Source organism: Eurosta solidaginis, chromosome 2 (assembly GCF_040869045.1).
Source record: "Eurosta solidaginis isolate ZX-2024a chromosome 2, ASM4086904v1, whole genome shotgun sequence".
NCBI classification, from domain to species: Eukaryota; Metazoa; Arthropoda; class Insecta; order Diptera; family Tephritidae; genus Eurosta; species Eurosta solidaginis.
In genome coordinates this window covers 151,958,906-151,981,951 of record NC_090320.1, presented here as the reverse complement: position 1 = coordinate 151,981,951, position 23,046 = coordinate 151,958,906, and the positions used below count along the sequence as shown (strand labels likewise).

General features: G+C 40.1%; 1 protein-coding gene across 2 annotated transcripts in view; it reads right to left on the bottom strand.

The window, feature by feature from the left end:
* Positions 1–23,046, bottom strand: part of dia (diaphanous related formin 1) — a 506,452-nt gene that overhangs the window by 481,636 nt on the left and 1,770 nt on the right. Inside the window, exon 1 of one of the 2 annotated variants that reach the window (XM_067766336.1) lies at positions 11,496–11,867. The exons of the other annotated variant lie outside the window; for it this stretch is intronic. The gene's annotated coding sequence lies outside the window, so the exon portion shown is untranslated. Of the gene's footprint in view, positions 1–11,495; positions 11,868–23,046 lie in introns of those variants that run through there. 2 annotated transcript variants of the gene reach the window in all.

Sequence of the window (23,046 nt, the reverse complement as noted above, 5' to 3'; positions counted from 1 at the left end):
TCGAGCCGCTGATGTATATTTGACATACACCAAGTAGGGTTGCGATGTGTGGGAGATTGGAAAGGACGTGATTAGAAGCCACCCGCCCAAAGTTACCGGAGCTGGTGATAAGACGTGATTTCGAGCAGCTGATGTATATTTGACACACAACAAGTAGGGCTGCGATGTGTGGGAGGTTGGAAAGGACGTGCTTCCAAGCCACCCACCCAAATCATTGCGTATTTAAGGTAGTCAGCAGATATTTTTTTATTACGTGATGTGAGTCACACGTATCAAGATTTTTGCAGTGCTTATTGAAGTCAGTACACAGACAACGAAGAGGTTCGTGCATTTCAAATTCGATCTGCATGTGCTTATACGAAGCGGTTGAAAATGTCTAGATGGTGTAAAGAGAATATTAAATAAAATTTCACCAAGCAGAAAAGGGCTATTTACCATCCCTCTAATAAGTTTTACAATAACACACCTGCCATCTCCCTACGACTCCGTAACGTAGGGAGCTGAATAAGTTTTAAACGGCAGGAGTAGGGAGGAAGAATCCTTGACGGGTCCCGCGATAAGTTCCTTAGCGCAAAAATCAGGAATTGCTTTTGAACCGACTCTAATTTGTCGCAGTGCGTCTGGTAACGAGGGTTCCATATTATCGAAGCGTGTTCTAATATTGGCCGCACCAAAGATATAAAGAGAGTTTTAGTAATATATGGGTCATCGAATTCTTTAGACCATCGTTTGACGAACGCCAAAGTCCCTTTGGCTCTGTTCACACAACCTTCTATGTGCAATTTAAAGTCAAGCTTAGGGTCCGTCGGAACGCCAAGGTCTACAAAATTAATGACTTGGTTAATTATGTAATCATCAATCATATACTCGTAGGATTGGTATGATTTTCTTGTAAAGCACATGAACTTGCACTTCGGCAGGTTTAGTGACATTATATTTACTCTACACCATTCGACTAGGCTATTAAGATCCGATTGTAGATTTGATCTATCCACAGGTGAGCGGATAGGCATAAGAAGTTTGACATCATCAGCGTACATTAGCGGCTTGCAGTACTTCAAAACATTTGGAAGGTCGTTAATGAACAGCAGAAACAGCACTGGACCAAGGTGGCTGCTTTGGGGAACACCAGAAGTAGCATTTATAGATTCTGACATACAGTTATTAAATATAACTGTTTGTCTTCTATCCATCAAGTATGAAGATATCCAAGATAGAAACAAAGGCGGGAAGCCAAAACGATCGAGTCTGAACAGAAGAAGTGAATGGGAAATTTTATAAAAAGCTTTACTAAAATCAGTATAAATTACATCGATTTCGCTATTAACCTTAAATCCGTTCAGCACATGAGTTGTGAACTCAAGCAAGTTAGTCACGGTAGATTTACCCGAGCAAAAACCATGTTGAGACAAGTCAATGGTTGAGGATACCCTATGATCTAGTTGCTTTGAGACGATCGACTCAAAGAGTTTGGGAATAGCACTAAGCTTTGCTATTCCTCGGTAATTTGAAACACATGATCTATTCCAATTTTTTTAAATTGGTATTATAAAAGCTTCTTTCCACTTTCTGGGAAATATCCCTTGCTTTAGGGATGCGTTAAAAAGCACAAGACATGGAATTTCATCAGGTTCGCTAGAATAGGAAATTTTTAGGCTTTCCGAAATAATCCGTAAAAATATCTGTTTCGGAAATAAATTTATTTTCGACCACGGTAGCCATTCGGGAACGGGGCTTGCTAAATTTCACTTTGGCTATTTTAGGGACTGCCTGGTGTTTATTTATGAGAGAATACCAAAAGTAGAAGTCTTCCTATTGGTCAAGACTGCAGTAGGCAAGGACCAGTTGGACTGAATTGGGAGTAGTCTGGAAACAGTTGGGATGAGCGGCAGAATTTACTGCTGGGTATTGCAAACAATATATATGTGGCCGAATTGACTGCTGGGTATCGCAAATAATATAGATGTGGGGATAAAATTATACCGCAAGGGACACAAGTATAAAAGGGCAATGAGCTAACTTTGTGCAAGTATGTGTGGGATTTGCATTTACTTTAAACTGAACCGCTTTTATGTTTATGTGTATGTGGGGGTGGGAATATATATTGTTACGAATATTAGCAGCACTAAGGGGTACTGTCATCCTTAAGCCGATGCTAAACAGTGATATCATGCACATCCATAAATCAATCATTATGTATCTACATAAACGAATCAATAATTATGTCTACACATATGTCCATACGAGCAGCGGAGAAGCAACGCACAACCACATGCATAAATCTTATCTGAGGTGCTCACAAGATAGGGCAATAATTTGTGCAAGTATTACTCAACGCGCATATGAGAAGCTATAAACGTAGTTGTGGCTGGTGTTTTGTAGATGATAATTAACTAGTAAGTTCTGGAATGGAAAAGCCTAATGCAACGAGAAATCAAAAAGTATAAAAGGGCGCGACAGTAGAGGCGCGAGAGTTAGTTTCATTTAAGCTATAAATAAGCTGAGTTAAGCAAGCTATCAGTATGCGAAGTATAAGTGTTATTGTGAAGTACTTTAATAAAGGCAATTTTTGCATTATTGAAGATTGGAGTTATTTATTCAACAGTTTAGTGATTCGAATTTAGCAGAAGGTTGCAAATAAGAGGATTTGCAGTAAGTTCGTTACAATATTCTTATGGCGGGAAAATTTTATATTTGGCGGGAACCACCGAAAGTTACTTGGGGGAATATATTTAATATATGTATATTAGGGCGGTCGATTTAAAAATCGCTTATTGCTCTGTGAAAATCGTATTCTAGGGATCAAAATAAAAAACTTTGCCGAAGGAACCATACCTCTAAAACGTATTCTGATGTCCCCCCTTTGGGTCGAACTTTTGGGTAGGGGCAATTTCAATTCTACCTGCTGTGTCTTGTGGTGGCTTAAAAAAAACAACACAAGCAATTTTACGATCTGCAATTGTGTCACAGTGACACCTTCATTTTTTAAAACGGTTGAATAAAAAACCCACACAACTATGTTTACGACATGCAAATGCATCACAGTGATGCCTTGGTTTTAAAAGAGGGTTGTAAAAACGCTAATTTCTAATAATTTTTTTTAATTTCTTTTCTATTACTAAGTTAAATTCATTTTTTCATTTACATATGTTCTGACTAAATAAATTTCTAAAGAGGAAAATAAACTCCAAAAAGAAAAAACATAGGCATTTCAAAGTGGGATTTTTCAAAATTTGCCCCTACGACCCAAAGGCGGGACATCAGAATTCGTTTTAGAGGAATGGTTCCTTTGGCAAAGTTTCTTATTTTGATCCCTAGAATATGATTTTCCAGAGCAATGGGCGATTTTTTTTCCTCCCCACAAATCGACCCGGCCTAAGGTATATGTAAAAACGCTGGTTTCTCCGATGGCGAAGAAGGACCGTTAGTTAATTAAGGATTACCTGGAGATTTTGGATAATCCTGGTTGGGGGCGACCCCTTTATGGTTGTCCGGCAGTAATGGCGCTTTGACGGCGGGGTGGCGATGCTGGAGTTGATGGTGGCTGACCAATATTGTGACTCGTTGCACAACCGATAAATTCCCCAATTTTAGCAGATCACCGCATGCGTTTCAGGAAGCCTTTGTATTGAGTTACAGCTGCTTGTATTTTTATCGGAACTTCTTGCGTATACGGTTTTACAGCTCCTATTTTAATATTCTTTGCACATTTGATAGTATGGCACTACGATCTTTCGGTCGTCTGCGTATGGTTTAATATTTTACCAAGAGCCGTCGCGGAGCAATAAAATTCAACTTTTCAAAAGTTTATAGTATAATTTATTTAGGTCCGTCAAGCTGGACCCCCCACGATGGATTCGAAATTTGGCCAGGTATTATGTGCTTTTTATGTGCTAATTTGTTCCCAAAATAAAAAATTTTGTGCTCAAAATTTAAGTACTTCTTTTTAACCTCAAAATGGGGGGGTCCAGCTGGACGTCCAGCTAGACCCCCCCCCCCCCCCTCATAAGCACTAGGTCAAACAAAAAAAATTTTAATGTGGGAATTATGTGCTATTTATGTGCTCCAACATAAGCTACGGTCTGTCCAGAAAAACACAGGGGTGCAAGGGGGGAGCGGGGGCATATAATCCCAGACGACAAAATCGAAACGGGATAGGTGGAGAATTTTGTGCTATTTATGGGCTCGATAGTTTCAAAACCGATTCGTTTTTTTGACAACTTTTAATGTTTTTTTTACACATCAAAAATGGTGGGTCCAGCTGGACGTCCAGCTAGACCCCCCCCCCCCCCCCCCCCCCTCCAGCACTAGGTCAATCAAAAAAATTGAAATGTGGGAATTATGTGCTATTTATGTGCTCCAACATAAGCTACGGTCTGTCCAGAAAAACAAAGGGGTGGCAAGGGGGAAGCGGGAGCATATAACCCCAGACGGCAAAATCGAAACGGAATAGGTGCAGAATTTTGTTCTATTTATGGGCTCAATAGTTCCAAAAACGATTCGATTTTTGACAACTTTCAATGTTTTTTTTTAAACCACAAAAGTGGGGGGTCCAGCTGGAATTTAATGTGCTGGACGTCCAGCTAGACCCACCCCCCCCCCCCCTCCCATAAGCACTAGGCCAAACAAAAAAATTTTAATTTTTATGGGCTCAATAGTTTCAAAAACGATTCGTTTGTATGACAACTTTTAATGATTTTTTTAAAACTCCAAAAGTGGGGGTCCAGCTGGACGTCCAGCTAGACCTCCCGCCCCTCATAAGCACTAGGTAAAACAAAAAAATTTAAATGTGGGAATTATGTGCTCCAACATAAGCTACGGTCTGTCCAAAAAAACAAAGGGGGCAAGGGGGGAGCGGGGGCATATAACCCCAGACGGCAAAATCGAAACGGTATAGGTGCAGAATTTTGTGCTGTTTATGGGCTCAATAGTTCCCAAAACGATTCGTTTTCTGACAACTTTTAATGTTTTCTTTAAAACATCAAAAGTGGAGGGTCCAGCTGGAAATATTTCAGGTCTCCGAATTAGTAAAACTATACTGCACTTGCAAAAATGACAATAATAATAATAAAAAAAACCAATGGCCACTCTGACAGCTGGCGGTGATCTCAGATCGCCCCACTGCAGGTTGCGGCGAATTCATTTTGGTGGATTTACGCGGTGGAGGCTGCCACACTTACATGAGTATTTCTAATGGGGAATTTCAAGCTAAGTGCAATTCATGATAATAATGAGATATAATACAATACAATCCAATGTAATACAATATATGGGTTATAATTAAATTAATGTATGTAAAATGGGGAATTTAGACGTGTGACAGCCTATGCCGCGTAAACAGTGACACAAACAAAGGCTCATAGATGGCGATTGCACAAACCATACGCGTTTGCAGACTCAATAGGCTTTCGCATATGGTAAAATCAATCCTGGCGTCAACCACATTCAAAGATTCAAAGGGCGTTGTAGCGAAGATGATAATAGAGCGCGAACAGGAGGTAAAGGAACGGCAAGTGTTAGCTTTTAGGTCACCTCCTATTAGATCAAGTTTAAGAGGGAATTTTAGAAGTAACAATAGTTACAGGCAAAACAACAGTAATTTTAGATTTAACGGTAACTCAAATAGGCAGCATAATTAAAATTTTCGAAATAGCAATTCCAATAGAGGCAACAATCGGCCAAATAATTACAAGAATAATAATAATAGTCGGTCCGCAAATAGAAGAAATACCAACAACTCAAACACAAGAAATTCTGCCAACGTTAGGGTTTTAAACGCCGAAGCCGGAGCTAAGCAACTAAGTAACGTCCAATCAATATAAGGTCTAAACCTAAATTATTCCGACTTCATCGAAGTAGAAGTTGCCGCTTCCGACAAAACATGTACGTTTCTAGTAGACTCGCAGGCAGATATTTCCCTAATTAAAATTTCCAGTCTGTCGACAAATTCAGCAATAGATAACAGTAATATTATTAATATCACAGGCGTAACATCCGAGACAATTACTACATTAGGCATAATATAGACGAACTTAATAGTAACGAACATTTTAATACCGCATACTCTTCATGTGGTTGATGACAGTTTCAATATACCAGAAAGGACTTTCTAAAAACAGACAAATGCATAATCAACTACTCAAACGACACAATACAAAATTTTTCAAGGGACAGAAAGGGATAAAGGTTCAATTTTACATAGCACATCTAGCAATAGTTTAACAATTCCACCAAGGTGCGAAGTTTTCCGTATTTTCAATTTAGTTAATTCCAAAAATCCAGTTATCGTTGATTCTCGTGAGATTTCCGATGGTGTTTTCACAGCCAAATGCATAGACACGAAAATTCCGATTTTAAAAGTAATTAATACAACAGACGAAGGAAAATACATAAAAGATTTAAATATTAAAACAGAAGGTATTAACAATTTTTATATATGTATGCAAATTAATAAAGCTTCAGATGTTCCAGAACGTTTAGAAGAACTTAAATCAATTTTAATAAAACAAATGCCCACGTACGCAAAAGACGAACTTTTTGATTTATGCTTAAAATACTCCGATATATTTGCCCTAAAGACGGATTTAATGACTTTAAATAATTTTTACGAATAAAAACTTAGATTGACATATAAGGCACCGGTATACATTAAAAATTATAGACTACCATACTCACAACGTTCTGAAATAAATAAACATGTTGACAATGTGCTAAAAAATAATTTAGTCGAAGAAAGTTACTCAAACTACAATAGTCCTTTGATTTTGGTCCCTAAAAAGAACCGAACTGGCCAAAAATCATATAGAATGTGCATTGACTTTAGAGCTGTAAATAAAAAATTAATAGCTGATAAATTTCCACTAGCGCGTGTAGACGACATTTTAGATAATCTCGGAAGAGCAAAATACTTCTCAACATTAGATTTATATTCCGGTTTTTATCAAATTCCGTTACATAAGAAATCTACAGACATCACTCCTTCAGTACCGATCGTGGTGCTTTTCGTTGGAAAGTTTTACCTTTTCGGGTATTTCCCCCAATCAAGCCTTTTTATATGTTGACGATGTAATAGTTATTGGGTGTAGCGAGATGCACCATCTCAAAAATTTATAAAAAGTTTTCCAAACATGTAAAAAGTTCAATTTACGTTTAAATCCTTTAAAATGCAATTTCATGCGTTCAGAAGTTACATTCCTTGGTCATAAATGCTCGTTCAAAGGCCTACTGCCCGATGATTCAAAAATTGTTGCAATTAAAAAATACACTAAACCACGCGACAAAGATGCAGTTCGCAGATTTGTAGCATTTGCTAACTACAATAGAAGGTTTCGACCAGATTTTGCATCAATAGCAGCCCCTTTGAACAAACTTACCAGAATGAAAGGAGAATTTAAATGGGATAACTTTTGCGAAATTGGTTTTGAAAAACTCTGTAAAGCTTTAATTTCACCTAAAATTCTCCAATACCCAGACTTCACAAAATAACTCATAATTACAACTGATGCTTCGAAAATTGTTTGTGCTGCCATTTTGAGTTAAACCCACAATGGCAACGATTTGCCAATTTGCTTGGCATCAAAAACATTCATTAACCCAGAACAGAAAAAATCAATCATTAAACTAGAACTTTTAGCAATTTACTTTGCAATAAAACAATTTCGACCATACATATACGGGACTCACTTTACCGTAAAATCCGATCATCGTCCATTAGTTTATCTGTTCATCATGAAAGACCCCTCTTCAAAACTTTCACGTATGTAATGGATCCCTCCTGTGCAGCTTGGAAAGCTCCTCTACAGACATCCACCTTCTCAGTGTTACCCCATCGTGTGCACCTTGCTCGTTGTCCAGCCCGGAGTTTCATCCATTGTCGTGGGATTCAAGAAAGAAGGGTAACACTAGTAAGTCTACACAAGTAGGCCATGCAAAAAAAAATTGTGCACACTAGCGGACTGACTAATTCAATTACCAAAAAAATGAACTACATAAAAAAATATAACAACAACAAAATCACGTTGAGTGATTAGCCACACTACAGATCCTTACCATTTACAATCCTGGCAGCTTTAGATGGTGAAACTGCCCCGTTGCCCTCCCTATCCATGGCTTTCATTTCTGTGGGGAAATTTTAAAAATGGGTGAAAGCCCCGCCTTCCTACAACTTACGTTACCTTCGGGTTCAGACAGGGATAAAAGAGAACTTAAACGATCATTTTCCTCTGATCAATACAAAAATTCGTTTATTTCCACAGATAACGTACATATATTCAAAAAGTGGGATTGACCTTATATCGACATGCCTATGTTTTTATTGTTATACTTGACTTCTAATTTTACATAGGATTACCTCAATATGAAAGAAGTAGAAACTTCAAATCAAAACAAACGAAAGTTATAAAATTAATTTTCGGAATTAGAGAGAGGAAGCAAAATGTATATTGCCAAAAGAAACGGCTCTCCCCTACAATTTAAGCTAGCTTATGCTATTCAGAGCGGCGGTCAAAAGAAAGACACTTTTTTATGTAACTATGCACATGTGTATGTTCATGCGCATACAGAAAATTATGTATATTAGCGTACTGGAAAAAAATTAATTTTCGCATATGGTAAAATCAATCCTGGCGTCAACCACATTCAAAGATTCAAAGGACGTTGTAGCGAAGATGATAATAGAGCGCGAACAGGAGGTAAAGGAACGGCAAGTGTTAGCTTTTAGGTCACCTCCTATTAGATCAAGTTTAAGAGGGAATTTTAGAAGTAACAATAGTTACAGGCAAAACAACAGTAATTTTAGATTTAACGGTAACTCAAATAGGCAGCATAATTAAAATTTTCGAAATAGCAATTCCAATAGAGGCAACAATCGGCCAAATAATTACAAGAATAATAATAATAGTCGGTCCGCAAATAGATGAAATACCAACAACTCATACACAAGAAATTCTGCCAACGTTAGGGTTTTAAACGCCGAAGCCGGAGCTAAGCAACTAAGTAACGTCCAATCAATATAAGGTCTAAACCTAAATTATTCCGACATCATCGAAGAAGAAGTTGCCGCTTCCGACAAAACATGTACGTTTCTAGTAGACTCGCAGGCAGATATTTCCCTAATTAAAATTTCCAGTCTGTCGACAAATTCAGCAATAGATAACAGTAATATTATTAATATCACAGGCGTAACATCCGAGACAATTACTACATTAGGCATAATATAGACGAACTTAATAGTAACGAACATTTTAATACCGCATACTCTTCATGTGGTTGATGACAGTTTCAATATACCAGAAAGGACTTTCTAAAAACAGACAAATGCATAATCAACTACTCAAACGACACAATACAAAATTTTTCAAGGGACAGAAAGGGATAAAGGTTCAATTTTACATAGCACATCTAGCAATAGTTTAACAATTCCACCAAGGTGCGAAGTTTTCCGTATTTTCAATTTAGTTAATTCCAAAAATCCAGTTATCGTTGATTCTCGTGAGATTTCCGATGGCGTTTTCACAGCCAAATGCATAGACACGAAAATTCCGATTTTAAAAGTAATTAATACAACAGACGAAGGAAAATACATAAAAGATTTAAATATTAAAACAGAAGGTATTAACAATTTTTATATATGTATGCAAATTAATAAAGCTTCAGATGTTCCAGAACGTTTAGAAGAACTTAAATCAATTTTAATAAAACAAATGCCCACGTACGCAAAAGACGAACTTTTTGATTTATGCTTAAAATACTCCCATATATTTGCCCTAAAGACGGATTTAATGACTTTAAATAATTTTTACGAATAAAAACTTAGATTGACATATAAGGCACCGGTATACATTAAAAATTATAGACTACCATACTCACAACGTTCTGAAATAAATAAACATGTTGACAATGTGCTAAAAAATAATTTAGTCGAAGAAAGTTACTCAAACTACAATAGTCCTTTGATTTTGGTCCCTAAAAAGGACCGAACTGGCCAAAAATCATATAGAATGTGCATTGACTTTAGAGCTGTAAATAAAAAATTAATAGCTGATAAATTTCCACTAGCGCGTGTAGACGACATTTTAGATAATCTCGGAAGAGCAAAATACTTCTCAACATTAGATTTATATTCCGGTTTTTATCAAATTCCGTTACATAAGAAATCTACAGACATCACTCCTTCAGTACCGATCGTGGTGCTTTTCGTTGGAAAGTTTTACCATTCGGACTAAACGTTGCTCCAAACTCATTTTCCAGGACGATGTCTATTGCCTTTTCGGGTATTTCCCCCAATCAAGCCTTTTTATATGTTGACGATGTAACAGTTATTGGGTGTAGCGAGATGCACCATTTCAAAAATTTATAAAAAGTTTTCCAAACATGTAAAAAGTTCAATTTACGTTTAAATCCTTTAAAATGCAATTTCATGCGTTCAGAAGTTACATTCCTTGGTCATAAATGCTCGTCCAAAGGCCTACTGCCCGATGATTCAAAAATTGTTGCAATTAAAAAATACACTAAACCACGCGACAAAGATGCAGTTCGCAGATTTGTAGCATTTGCTAACTACAATAGAAGGTTTCGACCAGATTTTGCATCAATAGCAGCCCCTTTGAACAAACTTACCAGAATGAAAGGAGAATTTAAATGGGATAACTTTTGCGAAATTGCTTTTGAAAAACTCCGTAAAGATTTAATTTCACCTAAAATTCTCCAATACCCAGACTTCACAAAATAACTCATAATTACAATTGATGCTTCGAAAATTGTTTGTGCTGCCATTTTGAGTTAAACCCACAATGGCAACGATTTGCCAATTTGCTTGGCATCAAAAACATTCATTAACCCAGAACAGAAAAAATCAATCATTAAACTAGAACTTTTAGCAATTTACTTTGCAATAAAACAATTTCGACCATACATATACGGGACTCACTTTACCGTAAAATCCGATCATCGTCCATTAGTTTATCTGTTCATCATGAAAGACCCCTCTTCAAAACTTTCACGTATGTAATGGATCCCTCCTGTGCAGCTTGGAAAGCTCCTCTACAGACATCCACCTTCTCAGTGTTACCCCATCGTGTGCACCTTGCTCGTTGTCCAGCCCGCAGTTTCAGCCATTGTCGTGGGATTCAAGAAAGAAGCCTAACTGTACCGCCTCTCTAACCTTATTATACATACATATGTATACTATGAGAGTTAAATATATTTTTTTTCTTTTGGACATTAGATATTTTCGAGAAAAAATAAACTTTCTTACTTTGCTTTTTCTTTCTTTATGACTATTTCCTTCCAAGTTAATTCTTGACCAAGATATGCACACTAATAATTTGCTTTCTATTTTTCTATCGATGCTTCTTTGCAAAATTCTGTCTTATATTTGCTATCTGTGTCTATTTTGTATATTTTGTTACTAGTATGAAAATCAAATCAAAAAAAATCTAACACACCAGAAAAGTAATGAAAAAAAATTCAGGAATCCAATTCCCCTTGCCACTCACTCAGCTGCTGGATGCGGATCCTCTGGGCAACTTGCAATACCCTTCTCCAGCTCCAAATGATGTTCTGCTCCAATCTCGAAACTTTGTTTGAAAATTTTAGTTTTGTTTGCGTATTCGGATTTTATTTTTCTTTTTGTTTACGGTCAACGCGACTTCTAGAGAACTTTTCTCTTTACATTAAAGCGAATTTAAAAACCGTATATACTATTTTGCAAAATCCGTACCGACTTATAAAACGATTAATAAACTCAATACTCGAGACCACTTTTACGATCTTACCGCTGGCTGTTGAACAGGAAAAAAAAGTGTTTTCAGCGGAAAAACCTGTATATATAGGCTTGCTTTGACCGGAAGCGGATACCTTCCTCCCGTTCTATCAATTTTCTTTCTTGCACTCTACTCATTTTTGACACTTCGTAAATTTCAGTAATGGGATATTGACAATCAATAATTGATACTATTCACAATGAAGTTATCTGTATTTAAGTTAGTGAATTAGTTTATTTGCAATAGGGAATGGACATACATTAAATTAGTGCATTGGTTTATTTAAAATAAAGAATGAAATTTTGGAAGGAAAAAAAAAGAATGATAGCTTTGCCGGTATGGAACCCATTACAAAACAAACATTGCTCCACAGTGGCAATGTTTTGAAGAGGGTTAAAATTAGGCAACTCTTTTCATTATATCCTTCTTGTGGTAACACTCTCTTCTTTTTGTGTCTAGATCTTCTAGTTGGTAGATATTTCCTTTCATACCTACCACTTTGCTTTTAATAAACTGTGTTGCAAATTTTGAACAGAACTTTTTCGAAGAATCGCTGAGTACGAAATTCCTTCGGTAAACTTCATCTCCAATGTTAAAAGTAGTGGACGTACTACGCAAGTTATATCTTTTTGCTGAATTTTCATAAGCTTTTGTAATATTATGGGCGATAGAATCCCTGATAAGCTTTAATTTTTCATTTCTATTAATTAGTTCACCCTCACATGTCATTAACTTCCTAATAAGAGAATAATATTTTGCATTGGTGATCATTTGCTGTCCAAAAAGCGAATAGTATGGGTTAAAACCAATTGTCTGGTGGTACGAGCTCCGCAATGATTCCGAAATTTCCGGTATATATCTATCCCAGTTCGTTTGCTCCTTTGAGACATAGGTACGAATGGCAGTTATTATGGAGCGATTTACTCTTTCGCTGGCATTAGCCTGAGGACTATATACGGCTGTATAAACATGTTTTATACTTCTTTCTCCCAGAAAATTATTAAACTGCGTGCATTTAAATTGCTTCCCATTATCGCTTATAATCACTTCTGGCCTACCAAATATCGTAAATACGTTTTCCCTTAAATACTTTATTATTGCCGTAGAGTTCAGTTTTCTTAGAGGCTTTAATAAGGGGAATTTTGTCATATGATCAACCACGATTAACATGCCAATATTACCTTTCTTCGATCTGGGATATGGACCTAACAAATCTATATATAATTGCTCAAATGGACGCTGAACCTTAAATGTGTCTGTCATCGGTGGGCGAAGAATAGCATTAGGTGATTTCGTTTGCTGACAAATAGAGCAACTGGCTATAAATCTTCTAACATCTATTATCATGTCTGGCCAATACAAATTTAGTTGTAATCTAGCTAGAGTTTTTGCAATACCACCGTGAGATTTGTTTGGGGGATTATGAGCACTTTCAATGGCCTTAACCGTCAATAGTTTTTGTACTCACAATTTCCAGTTGAACTTTTCCCGTTCTTCATTTCCATCTGGGTGTTCAGTTCTTTTGTATATTTTTCCTTCCCTAATTTGCACATCAGGTAGGCGAGATTGGTTTTCTTGTACGTAAGCTCTTAGTTTCTGATAATCCTCGGACTCGAACTCAGCTGACTCCATATCAATAATGGGATAAAAACTGACTTCAGAGATTTCTTCAAAGTTCTGCCTCGATAAGCAGTCCGGAACAACGTTTTGGGTTCCGCGTCTGTGTACAATTTGAAATTTGTGACCCTGTAATTTTAACGACCACCTCGCCAATCTGCCGCTAAGGTCGGTCTGTTGCATGAGCCATTTAAGACTTGCGTGATCAGTGATCACGGTGAATTCTTGACCCTCAACGTAAGGACGAAATTTCTTAATTGTCAATATTGCAGCTAAGCACTCAAGCTCTGTTACACTATAATTCGACTGGGCTTTATTTAGTTTTTTTGAAAAATACGAAATAGGCATTTCTTCCCCTTGGTCATTCACTTGGGCCAGTACAGCAACTATACCTTGATTACTGGCATCACATTGAATTAAAAAGGGCTTTTGGTAATCGGATTGGCTAAAACTGGTGCACTTACAAGCTTTTCTTTAGTTTTTCAAAAGCTGCTGCGCTTCTTCATTCTAGTGGAATCCACGGCCTTTTTTAAGAAGGTTTGTTAGTGGCGTAGTTAGCGATGCAAAATTGTGCCGATACCATCCTACCATACCAAGGAATCTTCTTACCGTCTTTGGCGCTGGGAAATTTATCATGGATGAAACCTTTTCTGGGTCAGTACAAAGAGTATCATTTCCCACAATAAAACCTAGGTATTTTACTTCGCGAATACAAAATTTACTTTTCTGTACATTTATAGTGAGGCCAGCCCTTCGAAGTTGATATGCAACTTCAAATAATACATATATATGTTTTTCAAAGCTATTTGAAATAATAAGGAGGTCATCCAAATAAACAAAAACTTAATCTTTCAGGTTTGCTGGTATCACGTGATCCATTAGACGACAAAGGGCTTGTGGTGCATTACACAGGGCAAAGGGCATCACGCGGTATCTGTATAATGGTCTATTCGGAACAGTAAAGCATGTCAAATCACGAGATTTTTCCGACAAGGGTATTTGCCAGAAAGCTAGTCTCAAATCCAGTGAAGATATGAACTCAGCTTTCGGCAATCGACTTAATATTCTGTCGATATGCGGTAAAGGGTATGCATCTTTTACTGTTACGCTGTTTACTTTTCTAGCATCGAGACACAATCTAACTTTCGTTGGCTTTCGTACTAACACTATAGGACTTGCCCAAGGACTATTTGGTGCTTCTTCAATTACCCCTAGCTTTAGCATCTCATCGATCTCTTTATGTACCAGTTTTTCTATGGCTAGATGAAAATTGAGCTAGATGAAGTGGAAATACAGACGCACAGCTGATCTAGTAATGTATCATGATGTAGAAGATGAAACCTTGATGAATGTAGGTTTCTGTTAACTGCAATTAACACTCTGCTCCCTTTTTTGACCGGTTTTCACGAAGTCTCGATCCTTCCGGAAAATTAGGAATAACTTAGACTCAAAATATTCTTCATCAAAGAAGTCTCCATTGAGCCACGATTCCACGATAACATAAACGTCGTAGTCCAAACGAGACGAAGACAAAAGGAAAGCTTTAGATTTGGTGTGCATGCCGCCAAGCTGTTACTACCGTCGCGACTAATACAAAAGCTTTTAGGCATGCGGCCGTTTACCCTACTTCTAATTATCTTTCTATTTATTTATTAACTACACCTGGTGCCGAAACTGGTTTGGCAAGTATTAGTTCAGCTACACAGCAGCGTTTTCATCCCTCCTTACATAAACATTTCCTCTGATAGTTCGCGCCGCTAACAGTTTACCCTCTCCTTAATTTTATGGCCTCTTGCAGTATTCGTCTACTTTCTTGAGTGAGACTTTCATAAATATGAGATCAAGCGCAGAGATGTTGCGGTTTTCATTCGCCGCCGGTAATCGCCAAAAGCACGTGAGGTGCGATTGCGATCAAGCGGGCGCTTCCCATGGCAGCCGGTTCTTCGTTCCGGAGCGACTCGTATTTTTTTCCCGACCATGGGCTGTAATTTCAGTGTAACCCCATTTAATTTGTTGCGTCCCTCCCACAAATTGTCATCCTCGGAGCAGCTCATTGCAGCTGGACTGCTCCATACCCACCTGCTCCGGGAAGGTCTTGAACCTAACCCCGGTCCCAGGCTGTGGTTCTGCTGCATATGTCGGAAAAGGAGTTATCTCAGACGGTCATACTCTTGCCAGTGTGTCACGTGTAAAAGATGGTTGCAACGATCGGGCTGTTCTGGGTTAGAACCCAACGACCGTCGCCCCCGAAATTTCTGTAAGACATTTGTGGCTCCGTGCTGTTCACGTCCAAGGACGTCTCAAACGTACCTCCGCCACCTTCTAGCAGCTTAGCTACTCAGCAGTTCACATCAACCGTCCGCTATTGCTCGTGCCAAATGGCGCTTCCACCTAACGCGGCCGCTAAAACCCATCACGACAATCTACGTAGCATGGATAGAAGCAATGCCGAGCCCAGCTTCTACCCCCGCCGGTCCCCTTCCTTTCCGACACTCGTACTCGCGTAAGGAGTCATGAACTCCTGGTCCCCCACACCGTGTGTGTCGTATGCCAGGTCAGAGTAGTTACGATCGCGGCATCGGTCCAATGCAGTTCATGCCTTAGCCTGTGCCACCTTCATAGATGCTCTGGGCTTAGAAACGGCACACATCCGAACGGTACATTCGTTGCACCTTGCTGCCAAAACACTAGTACCAACTCATTGACACCAGGTACACCAGCAGCAATGGGACAGCATCCTCGACAAAGCCTATATCCTTCAAGGCGCCTTCATCCATCTCTGACTCCGAGAGTGACTTCCCACCTCCCCCCCATGCACTTCAGAATTCTGCAACTTAATTGTAACGGTCTGACTGGCAATATAGCGGAGATAGTTGACTACATGAATAAAAATAATATCCGTATAGCCGCAATTCAAGAAACAAAGCTAACAGCCAGATCGCACCTCCGATTTTGCGATGGCTACAACATTCATAGGCAAGATCGCACAAGGGGTAATGGTGGTGGCCTTGCCTTTATCACTCATCACACCGTGCAATATAGTATATTTCAACCGAACATCAGCCGCAGGCATAATACCTTAGAAATTCAAGGCATAACTATCCGGTTAGGCGATGTTGACCTAGAAATAATTACCATCTATATTCCCCCAGCCACCTGCTGTCCAAGTGGCTATCACCCTGATATCAGTATGCTACTCTCTGGCGAAACCGTAATTGCCACAGCTTGCTTGACATCTCAATCGTCCGTGCAGGGCACGTAAATTGCGTTGAATGCCAACCGATCCTTTCTTTAGCTTCTGACCACCTGCCCATACTCCTTTCAATTGAGCGACCTGCCAATTTTATCCCCTGTGAAAAGCGGGCTTTCATTAATTTTAAAAAAGCCAATTGGGAAGACTACACAACCTTTAAATATCAATATTTTGCTGCTCTTGCAGTCTTCAGCTCTTGCAGACTGAAATCCGGCAGGGCGAACGTGCGTTCCGCAAGGTCATCGATTCAGTTTCTGCATCCTTCATCCCGGTCGGTAGAATACCTGAAATAATACCGCATTTCCCCGGCCGAAGCCGCAAATTTAGCAACAGAACGTGACCTTGAAGCCATTTTGCTCCCTTATTTCCAAGAAAATTTGCAGCTATCCTCACATCAGCATGGCTTCAGAAAACTCTATAGCACTATCACCGCGCTAAATGCCATTAGCACCCAGATAAATTGCGGTTTAAATCAATACCCCCACCTTAGAACAGTACTCGTAGCGCTAGAGCTATCAAAAGCTTTTGATGCGATCAACCATGGCTCGTTACTGCAAGACCTGGAAGGGTCTACCCTTCCCCCATGTCTTAAAAGGACCGCAAATTATCTGGGTGGTCGGCAGGCATCGGTGCAATTTAGAAACGAAACATCAAAACCAAGGAGATTTAAACAAGGGGTGCCACAGGGTGGTGCCCTATCCCCACTTTTGTTTAATTTCTACATATCTAAGCTACATTCACCACCGGAAGGAGTCACAATCGTTTCCTACGCCGATGACTGCACAATAATGGCCACAGGCCCAGGCCCAAAGATCGATGCGCTATGCAATAAAATAAACGGCTACCTCCCTGATCTCCAGTTTTTTCGCCTCGCGAAACCTGGCATTATCACCGACTAAATCTTCCGCGACCTTATTTACAACATGGACGTCCCAAATGTCGACCATTTTGAACATCCACGTCGATGGCACTACGCTACCGACTGTCCTACACCCAAAATTTTGGGTGTGACGTTCGATCAGGATCTACATTTTGGTGAGCACGCAGCCGCAATCGTTCCGAGAATTCAGAGCCGTAACAAAATCCTCAAATCCCTCGCTGGCAGTACCTGGGGAAAAGATAAAGAAACGCTCATGACTACATACAAAGCAATTAGCCAGCCGATTACGTGCTACGCGTCACCCATATGGTCGCCAAGCCTAAAAATTACCCACTGGAAGAAACTACAGGCCTGCCAAAATATCTCTCTCAGAATTGCCACGGGCTGTCTTCTTATGTCCCGAGGACACCATCTGCATAATGAGGCGAGAATACTCCTCATCAGGGAGAGAATTGAGATGCTGACCAAACAGTTCCTGTTGAATACCCAGATACCTGAGCATCCCAACAGACATCTGATTGATGAACCAGCACCGCCTAGGGGCTTAAGGAGTCATCTCCGTAAGCATTTTGAGGAAATACGGCACCTGAGAACCCAGCCGTATGAAGCGAAAAAACACAAGCAGGTCCTTGGTAAACTCCATAAACAGGCGTCGGACCTTTATACCGGGAATTGCACGGTGAATCCAGTACTTAAAGAAAATTATCCAAAACTCGCGGAAGAGGAACGCATACTCCCCAGGGAAACGCGTGTCACTCTTGTTCAACTTCGTTCTGGATACTGTAACAGGTTAAACTCTTACCTATCCAGAATCAACCCCGACATACCAAATGTATGCCCCGCTTACAATGTGTCCCCACATGACACCAACCATCTCTTTAATTGTAATGTGGAACCAACGCCTCTAACACCCATTTCCTTATGGTCCACCCCTGTTGAAACGGCAAGTTTCCTTGGACTCCCGTTAGAGGATATTGATGACAATTTGTGACCGGTCGCGGCTATTAGGTGGGGCGAAGCATTGCTACATCAACAACAACAACAACCTTGCGAGACACCTCAACCCCAGAGACCCCCTTTTTAGGAGTCTTAACTTGGATATCATGCGGCTGGTAATTGAACATAAACGTACCACATGTGTTTAAGTGACTTAAACTGTGAACATTTTTCGTTCGTTTGTTTCATTAGCCATTGAGTGTGCTTGTAATTCTCAACTGGTTAGTGAAATATTCTAAAGACATAGTTTAAATTTTTTATCACAAAGTGGGGTTTTTCAAAGCAAAACAAGGTGGCTCAACCCGCAGCCAATACCTTGGAGCCCCCAGTGCTCGCCCCCAATGAATACATAAAAGGTGTAGCAGGCGCATAGCGATCTTTCTCTAAATACAATAATATACAGCCCACTTAAATAACAAAAACTATTCGCCCGTCGGAATCACCAAAGCTTAGACATGGTCATTCGAGCCGTATCACTGGCTCGTTTGGAAATTTCACTAGACGACTAAGCCGTCTAGGCGGGTGAGTATGTTTAATTGACTTAAACTATGAACATTTTTCGTCCATTTGTTTTATTAGCCATTGAGTGTGCTTGTAATTCTAAACTGGTTAGTGAAATATTCGAAAGACATAGTTTAAATTTTTTATCATAAAGCGGGGCTTTTCAAAGCAAAGCAAGGTGGCTCAACCCGCAGCCAATACCTTGGAGCCCCCAGTGCTCGCCCCCAATGAATACATAAAAGGTGTAACAGGCGCATAGCGACCTCTCTCTAAATAAAATAATATACAGCCCACTTAAATAACAAAAACTATTCGACCGTCGGAATAACCAAAGCTTAGACAACATGGGAGGAGCATCTAAAGAACTGCAACCTTTCTGCTGGTGTTGGTAAATTGTGGTAAACCGTCAAATCCTTGTCTAATCCAACTAAACACAACGATAAAGTATCTATAGCCTTCGGTGACAAAACTTTATCTGTTACGAAGAAATGGGCGAGCGGTTTTTGCCGACAATTTATAATGCATTCTTCTGTAGACAAAGCCAGACGTCGTGCTAACAAACGACCTTATAAACATAAACACGACGCCCCACCCTTTACCATCACCCCCACAGAGGTTGTAGCAGTCATCCGCAAGGCCAAGCCCTCTAAGTCGATAAGCCCCGACGGAATAGCCATGACAATGTTGTTGTTGTTGTTGTAGCGATTAGGTTACTCCCCGAAAGGTTTGGGGAGTGTTATCGATGTGATGGTCCTTTGTCGGATACAGATCCGATACGCTCCGGTAACACAGCACCATTAAGGTGCTGGCCCGACCATCTCGGGAACGATTTATATGGCCACATTGAACCTTCAGGCCATCCCTCCCTCCCCACCCCCAAGTTCCATGAGGAGCTTGGGGTCGCCAGAGCCTCGTCTGTTAGTGAAAGGGGATTCGCCGCTCGAAGGTGAGGTTGACAATTGGGTTGGAGAAGCTATATATTGCGCTACACAAACCCTTGAATCCCTAGCCATGACAATGCTTAAACACCTTGGCGATGAGGGAATAAAATACCTCACACATGTTTGAAATGAAATGTTTTCAACCTGTCACTGGAATCCTTCGTTATTCCGGAAAAATGGAAAATGGCAAAGATAATTCCGCTACTAAAGCCCTGCAAACCAGCTAACGAAGGCGAGTCTTATTGACCGATATCACTCCATTCGCCAGTAGCTAAGACATTGGAAACCGTTCTGCTCCCTCATTTCACGCTAAATCTTCGTCTAGCCACGCACCAACATGGCTTCCGTAAAATGCACAGCACCACGCTCAATGCCCTGCTCCCTCATTTCACGGCAAATCTTGACCGATATCACTCCATTCGCCAGTAGCTAAGACATTGGAAACCGTTCTGCTCCCTCATTTCACGCTAAATCTTCGTCTAGCTACGCACCAACATGGCTTCCGTAAAATGCACAGCACCACGCTCAATGACCTGCTCCCTCATTTCACGGCAAATCTTCGCATAGCCACGCACCAACATGGCTTCCGTAAAATGCACAGTCAACCACGACACGCTACTCCAAGACATAGAAGGCTCACACCTTCCCGCTTGTCTAAAAATATGGGCCGCTAACTATCCGAGTGGTCGGCAGTCGTCGGTTCAAATTAGGAACGGAATTTCTAAGCCCACAAAAATTAAACAGGGGGTTCCACAGGGTGGTGTCCTATCCCCGCTTCAGTTTAGTGTTTACATATCAAAACTCCCTTCCCCACCAGAATTTTCAATCATATCCTATGCTGACGACTGCACGATTATGGCTACAGGACCTGGCCCTTCAGTTGACAAATTAGTTTCTAAAATAAACAGCTATCTACTCGATCTTTCCGATTTCTTCACTCGCGGAACTTTATTATCATTATCACCGACAAAATCCACGGCCACCCTGTTTACGAAGTGGACGGAACCCGCAAATATTGGACGTACGCGTCGATGGTGTCACACTACCGACGGTCAGTCACCCAAAGATCTTAGGGGTAAAGTTCGATAATACTCCGAAACGAAATAAAATTTTGGGTAAAAGTCTAGTTGAAGGTCGACTGCTAATACGCTACCAAAAATATCGAGAGGTGTCAAAAGACGCGTATTAATCTCGAGAACAATCCGAAGGCGGAAAAGAAAAATTTTATCTCTGTCCGGAGATATTTGCAGTTGAAGTTGGCGATTTTCATGTGGTTGTTGTTGTGTTTGTACCCGCCAAAAAAATTGTGCATCACCGTGGCAGTAGCGCAATACTATGGATCCAACCCCCGGTTTTGGAGGTACCTGTGGGTCTTTTTTCGGTTTTTCGTTAATATCTTTTGAACGAGTTAAAACTTTTATTTTCCGCCTTGGGATTGTTAATACTGATGTCAAGAGGCGTCGTTTGACACCTCTCCAGATATTTTTGGTCGTGTTTTAGCAGTTGTGAGCTAAAGTGAACAATTACCTTTTGGGTACAACAACAACCAAATGAAAATTTTCAATTTTGTTTGCAAACATCTCCGAAAAGAAATAAAATTTTGAATTTCCGCTCTCAGATTCGTGGTTCAGGGAACAAAACGCGTCTTTTGACACATCTCCCGATATTTTTGGTCGGATTTTAGCAGTTGTGAGCTATAGTAAAAAATTACCATAAAATATTACCCTGGGTGGGTCCGACACCGATTTGGAGACCAAAACCGCGCAAAACACTTATGTTCTTATGTTCCCAACATTACAACAACCACACGAAAACCGCCAACTTCAACTGCAAATATCTCCGGACAGAGATAAAATGGTAATTCTATACGACAGCATGACACTGCTAATACGCGTCCAAAAATATTGAGAGGTGTCAAAAGACGCGTACTAATCCCGATCACAATAATTCGAAACAGGAAAATAAAAATTTTATCTCTGTCCGGAGATATTTGCAGTTGAAGTTGGCGATTTGGTAATAGTCTAGTTGAGGGGTCGACTGCTAATACGCTACCAAAAATATCGAGAGAGGTGTCAAACGACGCGTCTTTACATCAGTATTAATAATCCGAAGGGGAAAAATAAAAGTTTTAACTCGTTCAAAAGATTTTAACGAAAAACCGAAAAAAGACCCGCGGGTACCTCCGAAACCGGTGGTGCGATCCATAGTTGTTGTTGTTGTACCGATAAGGTTGCTACCCGAAGGATTTGGGGAGTGTTATCCGGTACGCTCCGGTACCATAGCACCATTAAGGTGCTAGCCCGACCATCTCGGGAACGATTTATGTGGCCACATTAAACCTTCAGGCCATTCCCTCCCTCCCTAGCCTAAAGTTCCATGAGGAGCTTGGGGTCGCCAGAGCCTCGTCTGTTAGTGAAACAGGATTCGCCGCGGATAGGTAAGGTTGACAATTGGGTTTGGAGAAGCTATATATTGCGCTGGCAACCTGAAGGGTTGCGCTACACAGCCCCTTGAATCTGGTATTTTAGTCGCCTCTTACGACAGGCATACCTACCGCGGGTATATTCTGATCCCCTAACCCGCTGGTGTCGATCCATAGTATTTTTGCGCAGAACACCTTTCTGCGTTGGCGGCCTTCGGCCGCGCTTATAAAAAATAACGGTAATAGTGCAGTTTTCGATACCAACCAAAATTTGGGCCAAAAGCAGGCATGCTTAACCAACGAAACGATATCATTTCGTTACGATAATCAACGTTAGTAAACGAAACGAAGTCATTTCGTAACGAAATGATATCGTTTCGGTTAAGCATGCCTGGCCAAAAGTGTGGGGTATCAAAAGACGCGTATTCACGTCTAGATCAAGAATCCGAAAGCGGAAGTTAACTTTTTTTACCCGTTCAAAAGATATTGACGAAAAAACGAACCGGGGGTGGGATCCATAGTATTTTTGCGCATAACACCTTTCTGTGGTAATAGTCTAGTTGAGAGGTCGACTGCTAATACGCTACCAAGAATATCGAGAGAGGTGTCAAAAGACGCGTATTAATCTTGAGAACAATAATCCGAAGGCGGAAAAGAAAAATTGGTAATAGTCT